The sequence below is a fragment of the Lethenteron reissneri genome, chromosome 38, assembly GCF_015708825.2.
Source record: "Lethenteron reissneri isolate LAM-NWPU_2019-01 chromosome 38, ASM1570882v1, whole genome shotgun sequence".
NCBI classification, from domain to species: Eukaryota; Metazoa; Chordata; class Hyperoartia; order Petromyzontiformes; family Petromyzontidae; genus Lethenteron; species Lethenteron reissneri.
Window position 1 is genome coordinate 6,796,463 of NC_083816.1, and position 6,000 is coordinate 6,802,462.

General features: G+C 48.4%; 1 protein-coding gene across 2 annotated transcripts in view; it reads right to left on the reverse strand.

Annotated features, from left to right (window-relative positions):
• LOC133351655 (protein Wnt-5b-like) overlaps positions 1-5,674 on the reverse strand; it is a 34,507-nt gene extending 28,833 nt beyond the window's left edge. For both annotated transcript variants that reach the window (XM_061567025.1, XM_061567023.1), the window contains exon 1: positions 5,126-5,674. The gene's annotated coding sequence lies outside the window, so the exon portion shown is untranslated. The remainder of the gene's footprint in view (positions 1-5,125) is intronic.
• Between the last annotated feature and the right edge of the window lie 326 nt (positions 5,675-6,000).

Consider the following 6,000-nt stretch of genomic DNA (forward strand, 5'->3'; position numbering starts at 1 on the left):
GCGTACGCGACTTGCCGAAAAACTGTTTGTGGTTGGTACATCGAATCGTCGACTTCTGTACACTATCGTGTGCTAACCAATTACCATGATTTCACCACGATAGCATCATTCATATATTTATGCTAGCCCCATATATGAAGTTTATATATATAAGCTTTAGTATATACAATATATTTGATGTGTATTGCATTACCTGCCACGGTCGGCATGTGGCTGTGGCTGGATATGCGTGCAATAAATTATACGTTACGAAATACGTGCACCTGAGTTTCTAATCCATATGTATATACCGCATGAACAAACAGCGCTATTACGAAAAAATGTGTTCGCGTGTATAATTACGTGAGGTTACATACATGCAATAAATAGACAACACACCTGCACACAAAATAAAGACAAAGCTCCCCCGTATAGCCTTTAACAGACAGTCGGGGCCAGGTTGCCTGCTCGCGAACGCCGAAACGGTCCACGAGGGGGTGGGTTGCCAACACCATGCCGGACCGCCTTTGTCTCCCGAGTGCCTGGTGTTCAATACACACCGTACCTTGACTTAATTATTTCGTGACTGCAGGAATTCATATTCTTTAGGGTCTGTCGGTAAAGTCACGTCAATAGATTTTTTTCTTATTTCTTTGAACCCATCTACGTGACTTTACCGAAAGACCCAAAGAATACATCACCGCACCGTGCACTCATTTAAGGCTGCGTCGACGTACGGGAGGTCCACGACTGGGTTATTGGTCGTGAGCGGCGAATCGAACTTGGGTCGCCGGGTTCGTCACGCGGTGTGCCAACCACTCCCCCTACAGTACAGTATACATATACAACCACAAACACAACGGTAGTTTTCTAACATACTGTTTAATGTGCATGGGGTAAAGTGTGGGCTTTTCCACCTCTTCCATGTCGTCTGGCCAGCGTGGAAGAGTAGGCCAAATACTCTCTAGAGAAGGGGTGGGGTGGGAGCTCTTCTCTCCTGTCATCTGGGGCGTAAGCAAGTAATTGTATGACTGCACCGATGTCTTGTACACAGAAATAGGGCGGTGGCGCAGCAGTTAGCGCACTGCGTTATGATCCCGGCGACCTGAGTACTGTAATCAATTCCTGGCCACGGCTATGAGATCAATGGCGAGCTTGTTCGTGACCGCCACTGTCCAGCGTGGGTGAAGTATGGTCGAACAGCCCCTGTGACTGAAGTGGCATAGGGAAGGCGTGCATCATCATCATCATCAGCAGTGGGAATATTATTTAATACATTATTACGAGTCTATATGACACAATCACATCTGGACAGCTGAGCACACATAACACATAATTACCGCTGTTGACTGCCACATCCTATATGCCACATCGCGCTGGCACTGGGTGGGGCTTTTACGTTGAATTGTTGCGCAACACCATTGGTCTGAAGTGAAGACAAAGGGGCAGCGCTGAAATTCCTTCGCTCGATGCACTGCTGGGGGTGGTGGGGAAGGGTTTCCTCTGGAGGGAGCTCCAGAGAGCCCCCCTCTAGAATGTATGTGTTTGGTCAATTCTTCCACGCCGGCCACACGTCTTGGAAGACTAAATTATTTTATTTTTTATCTTTGCCAGGTAAAGCCCACTGAGCTATCTGGCTGCTTTTTCGGAGGCGACCTGGCCACAAATGATCGCTCGACGACGAAAGTGGCTTATCATCGTGTGGACATTATAGCAGCCAAATAATCTAAGCGCATGTTGATTCTGAACGGGGGTGGGGGGGGGGGGGGAGGGCAAAAACCGTACGATCCGGAGAAAAATCCACGCGACCACGGGGAGAACATGCAAACTCACGAATATGCAGGCGTCAGGGTCGGGATGTAATCCACGACCTGCTGTATACCAGGCGACGGAGTTAGCATCTTGCCACCGCGTTGCCTCGACAGATGTTGTTACCCACACATTAACCCACCACACGCGACCTGCAGATCGACTAAACCGAGGTTGTACCCATGCACACTGCTCTGGGTGGAGAGAGGCAATGAGAGGGGGGGGGGGGGAGGCGAGTTTAACACAGTTGCACCATTGTTTTTACTGGCGCGTCGGGAAATAGAATCGAATCGGCGACCTCAGGATTCCAAGGGGCGCCACGGTGGCTAGGAGATGTTAACTACTTCGCCTGGTATGCAGGAGTTCGTGGTGGTCGATCCCGACCCTGACGCCTGCTGCTGTATATTTGTAGTTTGTGTGTATCTCTCTCTCTCTTCCCCATGGTGAATTGTTAAGCTACCTCGCCTAGTATGGAGGAGGTCGTAGGTTCGATCCCGACCCTGACGCCTGCTGCTGTATATTTGGAGTTTGCGTGTCTCTCTGCCCGTGGTCGGGTGGATTTTTCTCGCGAGGCCCTCTGGTTTTTCCGTCCAAATTTCGTTCCATGCGTTTCGAGTATTTGGCTGTTATTGCTTTCAACAGGATGATAAGCCACTTCGCTCTGCTATCGTTTAACTCAGAAAAAAAACTCCAAAAAATTAACCCGTAAAAAACAACGTTTTCCACTATAAATCCTTTATATGCGTGGCGGCTAGAGTCCTCTCGTCCTCTGGCTTGAGATGGCTGCCACCTATGGGTCAGATGATTGCCTGCCACCATTAAGCAATTGGTAATTAAATATGATTTTTTTTTCCAAAAAAGTGTAAAAATTTTGGAAAAAAATTTCACTAAAATTAATTGTCACGCACAACGAGTCTGTGTAGAAAATGTCAGCTCGATTGGATCACGGGAAGTGGGTTAAAAAACGACCGAAAGATTTGCACGGTCGTAAGCGCGCAAGCAAGCAAGCGTGCAAGCAAGCAAGCAAGTGAACTTAATATAAAGGATTTAAAAAAGACTCGTTTTCAGGAGGGTTCTGCTACATTGAAATTGGCTTTTGGGGCCAATCCCATTCGCAATGGGCGTTTTGTCTTTCGTGCGGGGAGGAAACCGAAGAACCCGGAGAAGGCCCATCACGGACACGACGGCACGGGGCTAGGAGTCGCGGTGACACCCAAAGATCCGCACAGATGGATTCAAGAACGAAGATAATTTACTGCCATTCGCGTGTTAGTCAGATTCCGTCACGCTTCGCTTCCGAGGTCTGGCAGGCAATGCGGAGGCAGTGGTGGAAATTCCACATCCCCGTGACAGCAGCCAGTATATCCGCGAAGTACGATCATCATTGATGTCTTACAAAGTGATAGGATTACTAATTGTATCTCCCCTCAAGGGATGATTGGCCTGCATTTTGAAATGTTTTTTGTTAATCTCAAATTGACCACTAATGCAACAATTATGATAATCATCAACATCATCATCAGCCTTGGTCAATCCACTGCTGGATTAAGGTCTTCCTAAACGTATTAATCATCTCTCACGATCCTGCGATGTGCTAATCCACTGAGCACCCACACATGAGCTGATCACAACAACAATTTAGTTTTTGCGCAACAAAGATGCTTATTTATTACATTATTATTGAAACAGTAGCCCTTTGCGTAACTTGGAAAAAAGTTAATTGAGTCTTGGGACTCCTTTGCAAGAGAGGTCCTGGGTTGTAACATTTTGGCCAAGTTTTGTATTAAACGCATTTATTCGCAACAACAAAACTAGCTGTACTGCCTTGTTTACAGGCATCGCCTTCAAGCTATGCAAGTTGGTGGCTCTAACAGGAACGACGATTGTCTACATGTGTGTGATCCTCCCGAACTCCACCTCCGTATGATCTACAAGGATAACATCGTATATTTCGATTTAAAGCTTTCGTGACTGCAGGGATTCATCTTCTTGGTTCTTTTGGTAAAGTCACGTAAAAGGGAAATAATAAAATAATAAAAATAAAACATAATAAAATAATTCTCACGACGTTTCGGCCACAACGCAAGCAACCGTCCTCATGTGAAGAATGAAACACCACCAAGCTTGGAGCGTATATTTAAGCTGGGTTGGAGGGGGGAAGAAGAGCGCCTTGACAAAAAAATGTGCATATGAAGAGGAATTTAGCATATTTATGGAAAATGCGTAGGAGGTGGGCTTGGGGTTTCAAAGTCAAATTATGCCCGTGCATTATGCAGGATTAGCAGCATTGTACATGTACCACATCGAATCAGCGTGGTGAAGTATGGTCAACCAACAGGCAACACGACGCGGCGAGGCCTTCATCCAGCGGTGGATTTACCAAAGGGCTGCGCATATTCTATCACACGCCGGGCCGTGATACAGCACTTCGGAGGCAAGGGCTGGTGGGTCAGCATCGCAATTTCGTGAAACTCCCAAGCCCGGCTGGGGCTGCGAGGAGGTGACCGGGAGGAGGAGGAGGCAGTGCAGAAAGTAGGTTCGTGACGCCCGTCTGTGAGGACCTGTGCGTATAATCCGAGGTCTGGGGAGCGGTAGTGTAGTGGTTAGCGCGCTGCGCTATGAACCTGGCGACCCGGGTTCGATTCCCGCTCACGGCTAACACCAGTGACGATTATCTGAACCGGTCCCGGGCCTCCCCTAGGTCGACTCAGCCTTAAATGAGTACCTGGTGCGGGTGTCTAAACATCTCCACTGGGGAAACAAAGGCGGTCGGGCGTGGTGCTGGCCACCCACCCCCTCGTGTACCGTTCCGGCCTTCATAGGTCCTCGCTAACAACACTTCCTCCTACAGTCTGTTAAGGCTTCACGGGGGATCTTTGTTGTTTTGTGTTATACTCCTGGTGTGCAAGGGTGGCTGTTCTCTGCTCAGTCCAGTTCCCTCCCGCGTGTGCCAAACGCTCATGAATGGAATTTGCCAAACATCCCAAATGCGGGACCCCCCACCCCCCCCTCTAAAATGATATTGAGACTCAATGCGGCTTTTGTGGATGAACAAAGTGTGTTCGTCGTCTTTATTATCAGCCATTGTCAATCCACTGTTGGATGAAGGCCTGCCCCCAAGAAACCCAACGTAAAAAAAAGTCGAAGTCGCTATATCGTGCTCAAATGAGCATTGAAGCGGTGCTCATCTGGCTACCTATTTTATCGACCCCGGAGAGATGATGGGCTGAGTCAACTCCACCCCCCCCTCCCCCAACACAGGCTTTCAACTGGCAACCTTGCGACCGCTCTGCCTGCCCGCTATTATGAACACGAAAACAGTCACTCACTCACTCACCTGTGCGCGGTGTCGCCTTCCCTTGAGCAGCAGCAGCAGTATAACGTCGACGTATGTATTATTTGTACGAGCGATGTAGTAGTACACTATGAATCTCCCCCTTTCCCGGAATATTTTTCTTGAGCGTGCGATTTTAAAAATATATATAATCTCGATTATACAACAATATGTTTCTTTGCCTATGTCACGTACATTCCGCGGACTAATTCATCGCGCTCTCTGAATAAGCGATTACTCGCTAAGCGGAAAAACATGGTGAGCTCCGAAAGCCGGCACGCTGACTCACACTTGACTGCCCCAACATTTTTAAACTTACTTCAAAAAACGAACACTCAGCCCTGACAGGTTTTGCTTATTTACTAATATACGTGCTACCTTCCAAATGTTAATATATATGTCTAGATGCTGCACATACAGAACTATATATATAAGCAGACACCGTCCGAGTTGGCTCGTCAGGGTCGACCCAAACGGCTGTTTGCGATTTAGTTCCAGTGACTAATTTTTGTGTTCGCTCGCTCGCTCTCGAAGATTGTCCTCGGCTGCCCACATTCGCTCGGCCGGTCTCGCTACTCACTCCGTGCGCGATGTGATGGGCTATTTAGGAGAGGTAGGGCCAGGGTTTTGAGTGGAGCACGGAGGGAGGGAGAGGGGGTAGGAGGAGGGAGGGAGGAAATGAGAGAGAGTGGGCCAAAGTGAGTCGACTTGGAGCTTGCACGGATCTCTATAGGTGAGCGTCGTTGCTGTGCATGTGCTGTGTCTCTCATGCGCATTGTACCTGGTCGGCAATGCTTTCTGTGCAACAAACACCCTTCAGTGCTTCCAACCGAGCTTTGTGGTCCTTGTGTTAACAAGGGGCCCAGGCCTCGAACGTG